A 14769-nucleotide genomic window follows, 5' to 3' on the forward strand; every position below is an offset into this window, starting at 1 on the left:
TTTACTTTTTTGAAATAACCTTTCGTTGTGTACTTATGTTCAAACGAAAACACGCCTCGTATATTAGGCCTATATAAATCTGCACACTTTAACTGAGACTACAAAAATCACACCAGTTGTTTAAATTCTTCGGCTACATTTGTTGACAGCCTAATTATAACTGAAGATTTAAGTTGAGTTTGGGGCTTATGCTCTTTTTCATACTTCTGTCCTTTTAAAGCTATGTTCATCATAACATTAACTTATTTTTCATCTATTTTTAAAACCGTCAATAAAAAGTATACATGAAACATTTACTACAAATTAACAAAAGTAAATTGAGAATTATATACCTACCTAGCGAAAAAAGAAATTCAAAAACAAAACTGGAAAATCAAAGTAAAGTCACCGCTTTATGCTTGAAGTAGCCTTCGCATCTCCTTGCTTTTTCCACACATTTTGTCAATAATAAGATTGTTGTCTATTTTGGTCAGAATGTCTCTTTCTGAGTTCATCAAGAACAATGATTCCAGATGTTTATCTGTAAGTCTTGAACGGAGTCTTGTTTTTATGTAACGCCACTAGCGTCTCTAACGGCGGGAGTGGGAGGGAGAGAAATGTAAAAATGATCCAAAATGACCGAGATTAGAGTCAAATCAATGTATTTCGAAGTCGCTGAGATCATTAATGGTACATCCAAAGCCTAAAACAGAAAGGTCAAGGCCGTAGCCCGAGTAAAGACGGGATCTGGGGGCGGAGAATTGGGGGTGGGAGGGTTGAAATATAAAAATCATCCAAAATGACCGATATTAGAGTCAAATCTATAAATTTCAGGGTCCCTAAGATCATTATAATGACATTCCCAAAGCCAAAAACAGAAAGAGCGAGGCCGCAGGCCGAGCAAATACTGGGATTTGGGGCGGAGCGTGGGGTTGGTAAGGGTGATATGTAAAAATCGTCCAAAATAACTAATATTAGAGTCAAATCTATATATTTAGGGGTAAATCTAATATCATTAATAGCATTCCCACGCCGAAAACAAAAAGAGCGAGGCCGCAGGCCGAGCAAACACCGGGGTCTGGGGTGGAGACCTAGCTGGCCAAAGGTTAGCGAATTTATAAAATAATTATGTACCTTTGTTTTTTTTTTTTAATTGTGTTCAGAGAGGAAACTGTGCGCTTTCCCGAGGCTAAGAAGGGTCTTAGCCCCTCCCGAGGAAGGCGCAAAGGCACTGATGTGAGGAGGGCGCAGCGGCCATCGGGCCGGTACTTGATTATGGCCAGTCCACCCCTGCCACGGCTACACAGAACCCAGCACAAGCACCAAGGGTCGAGCAAAGCGGACAACTGTCCGGCGTGCCAATGTCAGGCGGCTCCCAAAGGAGCACCCCAAACTAAATTTTGGAACTTATTTTCTAATATCACTGTAATAAAATATTAAATATAGGCTAGGACTGAGGGGAGCAGGAGGCAAAAGACATTTTGACCAGGTAAAAATTTTGCTCATGAATTGGACATCTCTGATCTGATAAAAGAATTTGCAGAAGCAAAAGTGAGAAAGAAACAGTTTCCATTTTGTATACAATTCGTTGATTAAAAAAAAAAAAAACTGATAATAGAAAAAGTACATAAGCGGTTTTACAAGATTTTATTATTTACTTTATCATTATGTAAAGTCGTAACATACTATATAGATAAACTCATTTGAAGTCCTTGTGGTAATACTGGTTAATACATTACTGTTTATTTGCACTACCACTGCATAAAAAGTCTGAATTTTACATGAGTATATTTTTAATGAACATAGGACACTCTGTCTAGTTTACTTTTAAAAGACATAAAAAGAAAAATTGTCAATAAAGTCCCACTGATAATTTTCGGTTTATGGACGTTTCTGCGCGTACGCATAAGTTATAGATTGTCATGCATGGGGCCTATTCAATGAGTGATGGAGCACCAATAGGGATTTTACCTACGGGCGCCAAAGATTATTGTTACGCCACTGGATAAGCCCAAGCTGGATTTGAACTATTTTCGAAGAAATTCGCGCCACAAATTAAAGTAAAAAGTGTAGCATAGGGTAGGAGTTCTTGAGTGCGGCAAAACGTGGAGATTTCAATGCTTTCGCGTTTCCATCTGCAGCTTTTCGTGGATCCGAAAGAGAACGGAGAATAGTAAACAAACACTGCGCGCGATACCAGCAACCAATAACACGAGGAAGTTGCGAATGACGTTGCATTTTAGGCGGAGTCTAAGAAGGAAGCGAACGGACGATTTTCGTTTCTTGCTCAGTTGTCAATTTCGTGCCCGCGAGGAAGTGTGTACTCATGTGGCGGTATTTTATATATCGTTAGCTTTTTTTAAAGTGACGACTGACCAAACGACTACTTGAAATGGATGTTGCTTTTAACAGTGTGTTTACGCTTATGTGTGTGCAAAGATATACGTACTAAACAGTGATTTAAACTCGAAACGTTCGGAGGACGGTAGTGAAGGTCAGTAATGTTTACATAATTCTTTAGTTGAAACAGCAGGTGTACTAAACAGTGTGTGTGTATTCGGTGAACTTATTGTACAGATCTGTTCAGTAAATATTCATCACAAGAAAAGAATCACTGTCCTTTTGTTGGTTTATAAATAAGAGTTGAGTAACAAATCGTCTTCTGACATTATTACTGTAATATTATAGGCTATTAAGGATCCACAATGTCATAATCATTTTTATTCTTCCTTCAGTTAGGAAATTTAAAATTTCTAATACAATGCTGCCCACCCTCAAAACTCTTTTTTTCTTGAAACAATGGATACGAATTTTAATACACTCCAATAATGAGCGTATACTTTCTCTTCCTAATACAATATACAGGAGGCTCAGTGGTGAGCATGGGCGTTTTTAATTGTTCTCAATGTTTCTGTGTTCGTGTCCTCTTGAATGTTGGAGACATGAAAACTACCGTGTAAGAAAGAGAAACCAAGAGTCAGGAACAGTTAAATTAAAAAAAAAAAAAAATCTGAATAACCTCTGGTGCGAGGACTCCTTGGTTCAACTCCAGGTCACGTAAATTTGTAGCGGACAACGTAGTGTCCGTGGATTTTCTAGAAGTATGCTCCCGTTTCTTTTCACATGATCATTCCACCAATTATTATAAACAGTTACTTTTCATTAATCGTTCGACTCCTATAGTCTACAGGGTATAACCATAGAACTTAATACTAGAAATTTCATTTCATTTAATTACATTATTGTTTTCAGGTTACGAAAAAAGAATATGAAGAAAGAGGTAGATATGCTTGAGTGAAATATAGGGACAAACATACCCTTTGTAGTCTGAATTTGGTTTTGTTGTGAAGTACAGTAGAATTTTCTTAAATCAGTGCACCGGAGACGTTTAAGTCACGATGATTAGTCCTCCCCCCCCCCTTTCCTAATTATTTTGTTTGGGACAGTGTATCCTTGTGCAATTGAAATTAACATTAATAATCTCTGTCAAGATGAGGTGGTGAATTTATACCTTCCCCTCCCCCATTAAAGCTTCATTCCGACTTATTTGTCAATAATGTGAGAATTCGCCTTGGTACTTCGTAGGGGTATTGAACAGCTTTAGATATCCCACGAATTCGGGCACTAATTGTATTATTATTATTATTATTATTATTAATAATAATAATAATAATAATAAAATATTTCAGTCTATCAGTAACGCTAATACGTAAATTTCAAAACATTTAAGTTACGAATTGCATAAATACCTAGCCAAAAAATATTTAGATATTATAAATCCTTATTTAAAGGCAAGTCACGCCATCTTGCTCATTTTCAAAAGTTACCAGTTGGGTAATTGGCGCTAGCTGCTCTGCCTTCTAACTTACGCCAAGAATGTCGTTAGCACGCAGGCAATTTGGAGTCAAGCCTGTGGTTTGGAGGAAACAACTAGTAATAATAAAACAATTCCTTCTCAATGCCGCAATCTGTTAACTGATTTATGTAACTTGTAACTATATGAGACCCAGTGCAAATAACAGCACACTTAATTAATCCTTCGGAATGGCTACTGTGCACGTTGTCCCAGGTGGGTCTACCTGCCTCCGATACAACCCCGAATATTGTCTCAAATCCACTTTAACCAGTAGGTCCCGTCTCATTTGGTCTCGTGCCGAAAAGAACGTTTACTCAGTGCTGGTAGAGTGCTTACCTCTGGTGCATGGGGTCCCTGGTTCGATCCCCGGCGAAGTAAGTTTGTGGTGAACTACATCTTGTCCGTGGGTTTTCTCAGAGTACTCTCGTTTTCTCCCACTTTCTCATCTCACCAATTCTTGAAATCACATTCACTTGCCTTAATCATCGTCTCCCTTAGCTTAGCCTAAAGAGCATAATCATGGGACGTTAAGGGCATTCACTGGAGCAAAATTAAACTACCGCTAATTTTAGAATTTTTCTGTAATATTTTCAAAACGAATAAAAATGTTCAAAAAAAAAAAAAAAAAAAAAACAGACACGTAGTGAACTAGATAATAGGATTTTGCATGGGATTCCTTTATCACAATTCACCTATCTGCTTTTAGTATGTCGCTATTTACAGAACCTGCAAAAAAAATGTTAAATCTATCTGCAGTTGCAAATCGAAAGCAGATAGATGAGTTGTGACAACGGTATCACATGCAAAATAGTATTGTCTAGTTCACTACGTTTCTGCTTTTCGAATATATTTATTTGTTTTGAAGATATTGCAGAAAAACTCTAAAATTAGCGGTAGTTTAATTACGCTGTAGTGAAGTCCCTTAAATTGAAATAGGGCCGATTTCATTTCATTTTTTTTTTCAATTTAGACCTACTTCAATTAATTAGAGCTAAATCCTAATAGCAAATTTTAAGTCCTAATCAAAATAATATCGTACTGTAGCTTTCTCAAACTGATTTCTCTCTCTAACCCCGCGGACAGAATCTTTTGGACGAAAACCATCTCCATTAAACATTTAATTCAAGGCTTTCCAGCAGCCAAATGTACTCTCCTTTCATGCATAATTTCTCTTCTCATCTTGGTTCTTGGACATAACAATAGGACGTTGAAGTAATTAGGTAACTTAAAAATCTGAAACAACAGTAGACCTATTTGCGCTGTTACATAATAGTGTACATTGATTGATTGATCTGCGTCCCTTCAAACACTAACACTATATGAGTACAGCTTAACGTGGAGTCCAAACCACATGAACTCCCACCGGGAAGTAGGCTTTTTTTTTAACGATTTCGTGCAACAACGGTGAACAGTTTTTATAATAAACAGTGAAGCCTTAAGTGGTTAGTATGATGAAACTTCATCAAAAGAGTTATAAAATTAACAATAATAAGAAAAATGTTTATATGTGTTCCTTTCTAGGCGGTCAAACACGAATTTCCAGTGTAGTCACGTCGTCGTATAAGATACTGCTCAAAACAGTGTTGCCAACATACGAAATTTATCGTTAATAAAGTATATAGGACTTTCAGCATAGTCTTAGATATTTCAAATACCTAATATCCCAGTAGAACTGAAATGTATGTTCAGGTTTTGGGGGCACGATATCACAGTGGTAAAGAGGGATTCCTAGTTCGATCCCAGATCATATGAGTTTGTAGTGGACAACATCGTGTTGACGGGTTTCCTCTTATTTCCTTCCACATTCTCATTCCTAATCAAAATGTGAGGGGGCGACTCTGGGACTTTATTCGCTAAACGATCTGGTCTGCATCAGAGTAGTATGTTATCACAATGTATCGTATCTGTGGATGAGAGTGCGCTTGGCTCATTCCGGAGGACAAATCCCCCTCCGACGGAAGTATAGCTTGAAGAAACACTGGGGTTGCGGGTTCAAACCCTGCTCCCGCCAAATGAACTTTGTGGTGGACAAACACCGTGTGCGTGGGATTCCTCGGAATTCTCCCGCTTCCTCCCATTTTCTTCATTCCACCATTTCATTCATTTCTCATAATCAACGTCTCTTAGCCTAGCCGTCATAACCGTGGGACTTAAAACTCAAAATTTCATTTCATTTCATTTTTCCTTCTTTATTTCCAAATTTTATACCTTATCCACCTACCTAAATTTCAATATTTTGAAAGTTTGTATTCTCTGTTTTTTCTTCTCTTCATTGTCACACTCCCTACATATACTTTCATCAGCTTGAAGTATATTTCTCTAAATTAATAACGTAAGACATGTGCTTGCTTGAAATGACACCTTAAATTGCAATAATAAAACCAGGAGGTGTTTAGTTACATGAGGAAAGATTTAGAGCAAAAGAAAAAGAGAGAGGAAGAGAAGTTGCGTGTTCCGAGATGAAGATGCTGCGGTGCATAGTGAAGAAATGCGGAAGGACAAAATTACGAATGAAGTAATCCGAGGCAAACTGAAGGTGAGGACAATAGTGGAAAAACTAAAGGAAACTAGACTTCAGTGGCAGGGTGGCATGTAAGAAGAAAATCTTTTTAATTTGTAGCTCACCGTCGATGCTTTAAGAACTGAATGGGAAATATGCGCGAGTTCGTCTGAAGAAGAACTGGATTGATTGTAGGGTCTATGAAGGGAGATATTGCACAGTTTGGTGTTTTAGTGAATATGACAACACAAGATAAAGAAAGGTGGAGGTCAGAAATTTGTAAAGCCTGACCTTAGTTATTTGGGGAAAGCTTCTAGAAGAAGAAGAGAGATTTGGGCTAAGAGTGTCCCTTCCATCGTGACTCATAACGTTAATCCTACAATAAGATTACTAAGGAATAAAAGTTCAATTAATTTACACTATCATCATCATCTTGAGCGTCTAAACAACGATCTAGCTACACTGCTGGTATATCGCAAACAGCTGTGTTTACTATTTTTGCCGCCACGATCCATGCTAGCTCATGCGTAAATACGCCTCTAATCTCAGAGTAATTTTATAGTCTGTATTTAAATTCACTCACTAATGTTGGAATAGTAAGATTTTGCTTGCACTGGGTTCTTCAGCGTTACACTTGTGGGGCAGTGTGGCTAAGTGGTAGAGCCTTTACCTCTGGTGCGTGGGGTCCCTGGTTCAGTTCTCGGCCAAGTTAGTTTATGGTAGACAACATTGTTTTCGTAGGCTTTCTCGGAGTACTCACGTTTCCTCCCATATTCTCATTCCACAGATTTTTCCATCATCATTCACTTGGCATACACATCCGTCTCCCTTGGCCTGAAGGCATAATCGTGGGACGTTAAACTGAAAGATTTCATTTCAGCGTTATACATTTTCGGCAGCTGAATGCGCGGACGCCGATCGTTGGGAGGGGGGAAGTGGTCGGATCCCCTGAAATTTGCTTTGTCGTCGTATTTATATTAAAATACTCATAGATATGTTGTTAGACGATATCTGGCAATTAAACATCCCCTCCCCCAAGATTATATAGAAATTGACCCCGCTGCAGCGCCGTAACTTAGATTATTTTCTAAAGGGGCAAGCATTAATATTTGGGCCCCCTTAAAAAAGTTGTTTTGGGCCCTTCCGCAAAATTCGAAAATAAGTCCCTTCTTTCCATCTTTCTCTTTACTTTTTATAAGCCTCCCGGAGCCTGTGAGGCCTCTCGCACGCTCCTAGACCCGTTCCATATATGACAAATGAATTAAGGTGACAATATTGACAAACCTCAAAGCCATACGAATAAATATTATTTCTAGGGTCTCTAATAGTAGACATGATCTTTTAGTGAAATTGGTCCATGTCTCATTTTTGTTTTATTTACCTTTTGTGTACTGTTTTGTTTATGTAATGTAGTGAATCTGTTTGATACCTTATTTATAATTTCATGTTCGTATCGTACACGGAGTAAGAAAATTTTGTCTTAAAGTGGGCCCCCCTCGAACGACAGGGAGCTTCCCTAGGGAAGGCAGTTTCCGCTCCTGCCCCCATATAATTTACGGCCCTGCTCCGCTGGTTAAATTACTTGGCTTTCTTACTACTTTTTTTTTTTTTTATGAACGACATTAGTGCATAATTATTTAAACAGGGACCTCGTCAGAAGTAACAATACACATTCTATATTTACGCTTATATGTATCGGCGTAAAAGTACTTGTAACGTGATTATAATTACAGAAGCTTGACCTGGCAAGTTGATAACAGCCCAGTGGCAATCACTTCAACGTTAAGTGCAAATCGAATCAGTCTTACATGAGTCATTTGTTGAGTTGACATTAATCTTCCTTCAGATAGTATGCAAAACAAGTTTTGCTACTGGTTGTACTAGAAGAATAAGTTACCGCTGGTTGTATTAGAAAATGTGGTGGGACACATGTGTCCCTGTGGTAGCGAAAGGGTTAATTTAGGAAGAAAGTATCCACATTGTAGTGAACTTACTAGTTCCCACCATTTTTGTTTTCAACCTTTTGTTTACATTTACCATAATGTAACAGTATCGAAATAATCTAGAGCATTTCGATGGTGAGTAGTTAACAACACTGGCCAGAACAAGCACCAACTTGCAGGTATTCACTGCTTTCAAATTAACGGGGGTTGTAAAAATCCATTATTTAGGGGTTTATGTTCAATGTCTTTGTATCGCCAGCAGTTTAAAAGTTTCTCTTTCTTTTTTTGAAAACTTCTGAAGGTGCGTTAGTTGGTCTGCAGGTTAGCGGGGCGGCGGAGTGCAGTGGATTGTTAATATTTTAAACGACTTGCTGACGTGCAGCGTAGAGAAAGCAACGTAGAGGTTCAAGATGTTTTATTATCCTCCTGAAAATACTAGGTAACTGCCTGCCTTTTCATTTCCCCAATGTAAGTGCAAATGAAAATACTACATATGAATCGGTTATAGAATTTCTGCCATTACTAAAGTAGAATGGAATAATGATCTTGTTATATTAGTGGTTCCTAACTTGGTTAGGTATTACAGAAAATAACTAGTAATGTCGGTTAACCCGGGAACACATAGGGAAATTTTACATAGTGGGGTGCTCTAGCACCCCATAAGTATAAGTGGATCTCTTGTAGATTTTTTTTTAATTTTTGAAAGAAACACATTTTCACCTTTCTTAAGAAGCATTTAATGAATAATTTCTTGAAGTACACCTCAGTTTTGATTACACACAGTTGCCACAAACAAACTTCTTGTGTTCAGCGCAAATTGGCTTGCTGCACCCGGTACAGAATGATTTTGTCTTCCTATCTGCAGATCTCGGGCACAAGTAACACCTGCCTTGCTTTGGTGTAGGTACATGAGCCTGTCCTACGTCATCTTCTACACCAAGTACTTCTTTGATCATGGTTGAAAGGGGAGTTGAAAGAGGGTCCTGAGCCTGTTTTGCATATGGGGAGTCACTAGCTGCATTCCCAACTCACGCAATAGATGTTGTGTGAAGGACATTCCCCTATTCTGCGTAGCATTTCTAAAAAGTACCATGCTATTCACCTTCGAGGATGAAGCCTTGCAAGTCCACATGATTGTAAAGCCAACCTACACTCAATGTATTATCTCTAATGAAAGTGACGTATCAAAAAATATATATACGTGAACACATAGGCGGGGTGCCACAACACCCCAAACAGCAAAATAACACACTTTTTCCGACTTCTGACTAAACTTTCTCTGTGCAATGGAACGGCGCACCCCTCTCTGCTGCAGTCAGATGATAAACTAGGAATACACAAGAGGGTAGCACCGTCAGTGGCATATTCCTTATTTCCACACTGTTTAAACACCGAGTGGGGTGCGTGAGCACCCCCCTATGTGTTCCCGGGTTAAGATATTTTAGTTTTTGTTTTAAGTGTATATAATGTACGAGGATAGTGACGAAATTATTACAGGCGCCGCGGTAGCTCAATGGTAGAGCGCTCACCTCTGGCGCGTGGGGTTTTGTCCGCGTTTTTCAATTTTTCTGCCACTTTCGTCAATCATCCGTATCATCATCATCGCGTCCCTTAGCCTTAGTGCATAATAGTGGTAGGTTACACTAAAAAAGGGGGAGAGGATTTGGACTGTGCCGCAGAAGTAATATTATTTTTGTAATATGATGCGATTCATTTTGTGAGAAAAAGGTAACTAGACAAATCTCAGGGTGTTACGAGATAGCGATATAAGTTAGTAACTCAAACTAACTATTGTTGAAATAAGTTTGACAATAAGCAATAGGAGGTCACGTAAACTACTTTTAGTTCCCCAACTACACGAGTATGTGGTTGATAAAATCGTTCATGTGGGATTGTCTAAATTCTTCAATTTCCTTCTACATTCTCATTCCATCAATTCTTTCATATAATCCAGGGGCTCACCCACGTGGGGGGATCCACCTCAGCCAGATCATCTCGCCAAAACATTTGTAACGCGATTTAAATTTGTGCACTTTCTTAATAAAACTATATTTGTTTAGAGAAATCATTGATGTGGCATAAAGATTTGATCATACACCTCATCTGTACTCTTTCTTTCCTTATAAAAACAATCTGGTTCTATATTTATTTTTTTTCTGATAAGTGATAGGTGGCAGTACGTAACAACTACTTATTGCCTTAAGAGTCTTCATCCCGGCGAAATTAAAATACCGCTAATTTTACAGGAATTATGTGATATCTTCAAATAGATAAAAGATAATCGAAATGTAGAACAAGAGCGCCCTAGAAAATATCATTTTACATGAGAAACCGTTATCACGACTCACTTATCTGCTTTCGATTTCGAGCCATTTTGAAAATCGGCATTTATTTTCGCGTTTCTAAACAGCTGAAAACATAAAGCCACTAGGTTACTTGTGATAACGGTACCTCACGTAAAATAATATTGTCTAGGGCGCTCTTGTTTCACATTTCAATTATCTTTTATCTATTTGAAGATATCACATAATTACTGTAAAATTAGCGGTATTTTAATTTCGCCGGGATGAAGACTCTTAATGTAGAATAAGAGCGATTTAATATTGCATAGACGTAGTGTCTTGCAATATTGAACCCCTCCCCCATCCAAACTTTGGCTCCCGTAGGTACGCGTCTGATATAGTCATTCACTTTCATTAATCATCCGTCTTTAGGACACAATCGTAGGATGTAAAACTAGGATGATTTAATTTCATTTCATTTTAGATAGCGTACATAACGCATTACAGAACATTTAAAACAAATTTGCTTTACTTGGTAAACGTGCAGAAGAGCATTTGCAGATACTGGCTACACTGCAGTGGACATTATGTGTTATGTAAACCGGAAAACACAAAAACAATAGAACCTATGTCGTAATTTTGAAAACGTGTTTAGTTGTTTATTTGATGACTTTGGTTCAGATTTCTGTATCATTTGTTTTGAGCTGCATGATCTGTCTTTCCCATAGATGCATTAAAATATCACAATATTTATTTTACGATAGCTATATTCGCTGATCTGGATAACTTGTTTGATCTATAGTTGAAGCATTAATCGTGCCCACGTCTTTTAAAGTTTAAAAGCCTTTGTGCATTCTAATATTTTTTCTCTTTCCGCTCGGCCCAGTCCGCAAACTGTGTTGGCGGCTAAACGAATAGAGCGAGATTTGTTTAAAACGAGGTTAGTCGTGAGCGTGACCGCATCAGTACATGCATATGGGCTTATGAAAACACATGCACACAGCTGATTATTATGTTGGCGTAAAGAACTGGTTACGAAAGTCGTCCATCGCCTATCTTACATCTTCAGTGTTTTGCACTCATACATGTGTCTTGGATGTCTAACATGTGCGGAGTAAATTAACTCCATGGGGACGGACTTTAAAAGACATTTTTTTTTTTTTTTTTTTTTAGCAGACATATTTTTTGTATTTTTCAAAAATTCGTTGAAGTTCTTATTTTAAAGGCATTACAAAGCTCACTCTTTCAAGAAATATATACCTTATTATACTTACAATAATTCTTCTAACATTTTGGAAACCTTTTTCGTTAACACCTCTCAGGAAAAGAAAAAAATATTACATTTTATTAGAACTTATTGAAAAGGTATTGGCGATAAATAATACAGCAATAAAATATATAGAAAGTTATCAAAACCGGAATCCTCGTGAAGAAGTTTCAAAACCTGATCGATGTTGAAATTGTTCGATTTCATTCCTACAGCATAAACGTGAACACGAGACATGTTCAAGCAAACTTCCTCTATGATAAAAGAATGTATCAGTGCTATCTAGCGGCTCAAGTGGTGCCAGTAAATGTGCACAAGACACGCTACGGATGTAGCCCGTAGTTCATTCGAAAAAAAAAAAAAAAAAACAGGATCCAAGAATCTTCCTAGACTACTCCTAGAGTTTTACTTAAGAGTTGCATCTCAGTATAACTCGAACTTCATATGTAGATCAAGTGATATTCTTTATCCGGCTCTCTCACGTCTCATATAGCTTCGCTGCTGAATGGGACGCTCAACTCAAATTAAATACAAATATTATCCGGCTGTCCCGCAACTAAATGAATAATGAGTTCCTCCTTTATTCGAGGAGGACCGGGTTTGATTGTCAGTCGGAATTTACTGTAATTTGGATCCGACATTAAATTGTAGATCCGTGTTTCGTATAGCCTCTAAATTGGAAGGAAACGTATGACTCAAAAGAAAAAAAATATCTTTGCTGTGTGGCCCCGTATGATAAAAGATATAGTCGCTAACGCTCTCGCCTTCGGTGGGAGCGGTCCCGGGTTTGATTCCCGGTGGAGGCACTCGGTTGAAAAAGTATAAAACGCTTTTTCAGGCCAGTCACCCTGAATGAGATTGTCCTGAGTTTTCCTCGTTCACACCAGGCAAATGGTACCTAACGTATAGGTCCCAGGCCGCTTCCTTCCTCAACCCTTTCTTCCCTCCGTTTCACCGGAGTGTGTGCTCGCCAATTACGTCATCCCTCATATACGTATTGGGCTAAATGGCCAGTGATGTCGAAAGCCCAGAAATCTAAATCCCAGGGGTGCCCACAAGGGGGGCTATGACGCAAACTGCGTCATTGAAATATTTAGGGGGGTTAAAAATCTATATAAATATGTTTGAGGGTGTGTAAAAATTAATCGAAAAGATTTTTTTTTCATGGAAGAACACCTGCGGGTAGACAATTGAGGGGGGATGTGTCATGGACATGAGGGGGGTGGGCACCACTGTAAATCCTAACCCTAATCGTTCTCTTTGTTGTGCCACAAACTTCCCGAGTTCTTCAATAATTACGATTTGATATATGAGATATTTTACGAATTTGGAGAACAAATCTATTTAAACATACCGGTACCTTACTTTGTGAAAATAAAATTCTGTGGTCAATAATTTAAGAGCTAAGATCAGATTTAATTTAAGTAACATCAAATGTAGATATTTATCTATTAAAATGCTACAAAACAAAACAAAAAAGAAAAAAGACAGCTCCAACCTCTAATTTTTGATTTCACACGTTTGACTTACGGTTATTTGTGATCTCACGTTTAACACAGACAAATATTTTAAACTATGTGTACTTTAAATAAATAATTTAAATAGACTTTTATGATAAAGTTTATATATTTAAAATTATTGTTCAAAGCCTTTGTATTTTAATAAGCCTTCTCCAAAATCAACGCAAACGAATTGTGCTGCCATCTTTGGAGTTCTTTTAAACTATACGTTTGTGTACGTTTATATGTTTTTGGCCAATTCTTTCGACAATTAGATCTCGGAAAATACAAGGTCTAGAAAGAACACGTTTTCACTGATCGACTGCAAATTTTTCGTAGATTGTCCAGCTCTAACTGAATGTAAAAAACATGGCCATTATTTCTTTATTACATTTTTACGGGTACACTGGAAGTGTTGAAATTTAAGAAAACTAAAGCATCATATATAATTTCAACACCACATAATTGTATACAGGGTTGCATATCTCTCAGGCTTTTGTTTCATGGCCAAATTATAGTGAAAATCGAAGGATAACCATTTCTCCCGTCTAACGTGAATCTTTATTGTTTGGAGTGTTTTGCCCAATGAACACCATATATCATTGACATTATAATTAATTGTGTGTGTAATGTATTTGCTTACTACATATTGCATGCAAGAAGAAAGAAAACACTGGTCATACATGAATTTAAAACTCCAACCGGAAGTAGGCTCAAATCTTGCAAACGATGTTAGATATTGAAAAAGTAATCGACAAAATCTCCCCTTTATGGTATCTCTTGCCAATTTTTAACAAGACGTCTTTCACTTGTGTCTGTAAAGGGATATGTACAGATGTGAGGAATATCAAGGAGATTCATGCTCATATGTGAATGATACGCTGTGTAGAGAGCGCAGGTTCAGCTAGTCCATATATTAAAATGCTGGGTTTATATGTTTATCTCCAATCATATCGGCAATGAGATCTCGAAAACTACGAGTGCAAGAAACGTGCTGTTTTACCTGGGTGATTCCAAATTTTGTGTAGATTGTCCAGTTCTAATTGAATATTTTAAAAATGTGATCGTTATTTCTTCATTACATTTTAGGGGTACACTGGAAGTGTTGACATTAAAAAAAAAAAAGTAAAGCATAATATCCTATGCGTTATACATTCCAACACGACACTGTTGTATACATGGGATGTATATCTTTCAGGAGTTTTCCATGGCCAAATTATTATGAAATGAAATGAAATATTTAATTTTTTCGTCCCACGATTATGCCGGTTAGGCTAAAGAAGACGGTCTTGTGAGAGATGAGTGAAATGGTGGAGGGGAGAAATTGGGAGAAAACAGGAGAACCTCGAGAAAACCCACGAGCACAGTGTTTGTCCACCACAAAGTCCACACAGTGCGAGCTGAGATCGAATCAGAGACCTGAAGCACCGGAGGTGAACGCTC

The 14769-nt window shown here is 37.8% G+C and overlaps 1 protein-coding gene across 2 annotated transcripts in view; it reads left to right on the forward strand.

Moving 5' to 3' along the window:
• Positions 1–2254: 2254 nt before the first annotated feature.
• Positions 2255–14769, forward strand: part of LOC145671163 (WW domain-containing protein tag-325-like) — a 561143-nt gene continuing 548628 nt past the window's right edge. The window contains exon 1 of one of the 2 annotated variants that reach the window (XM_081739998.1): positions 2255–2473. The gene's annotated coding sequence lies outside the window, so the exon portion shown is untranslated. The remainder of the gene's footprint in view (positions 2474–14769) is intronic. The other variant, XM_081740000.1, reaches the window with a different exon arrangement.

This window comes from Thermobia domestica, chromosome 15 (assembly GCF_964235325.1).
Source record: "Thermobia domestica chromosome 15, izTheDome1.hap1.1, whole genome shotgun sequence".
Classification (NCBI taxonomy): Eukaryota; Metazoa; Arthropoda; class Insecta; order Zygentoma; family Lepismatidae; genus Thermobia; species Thermobia domestica.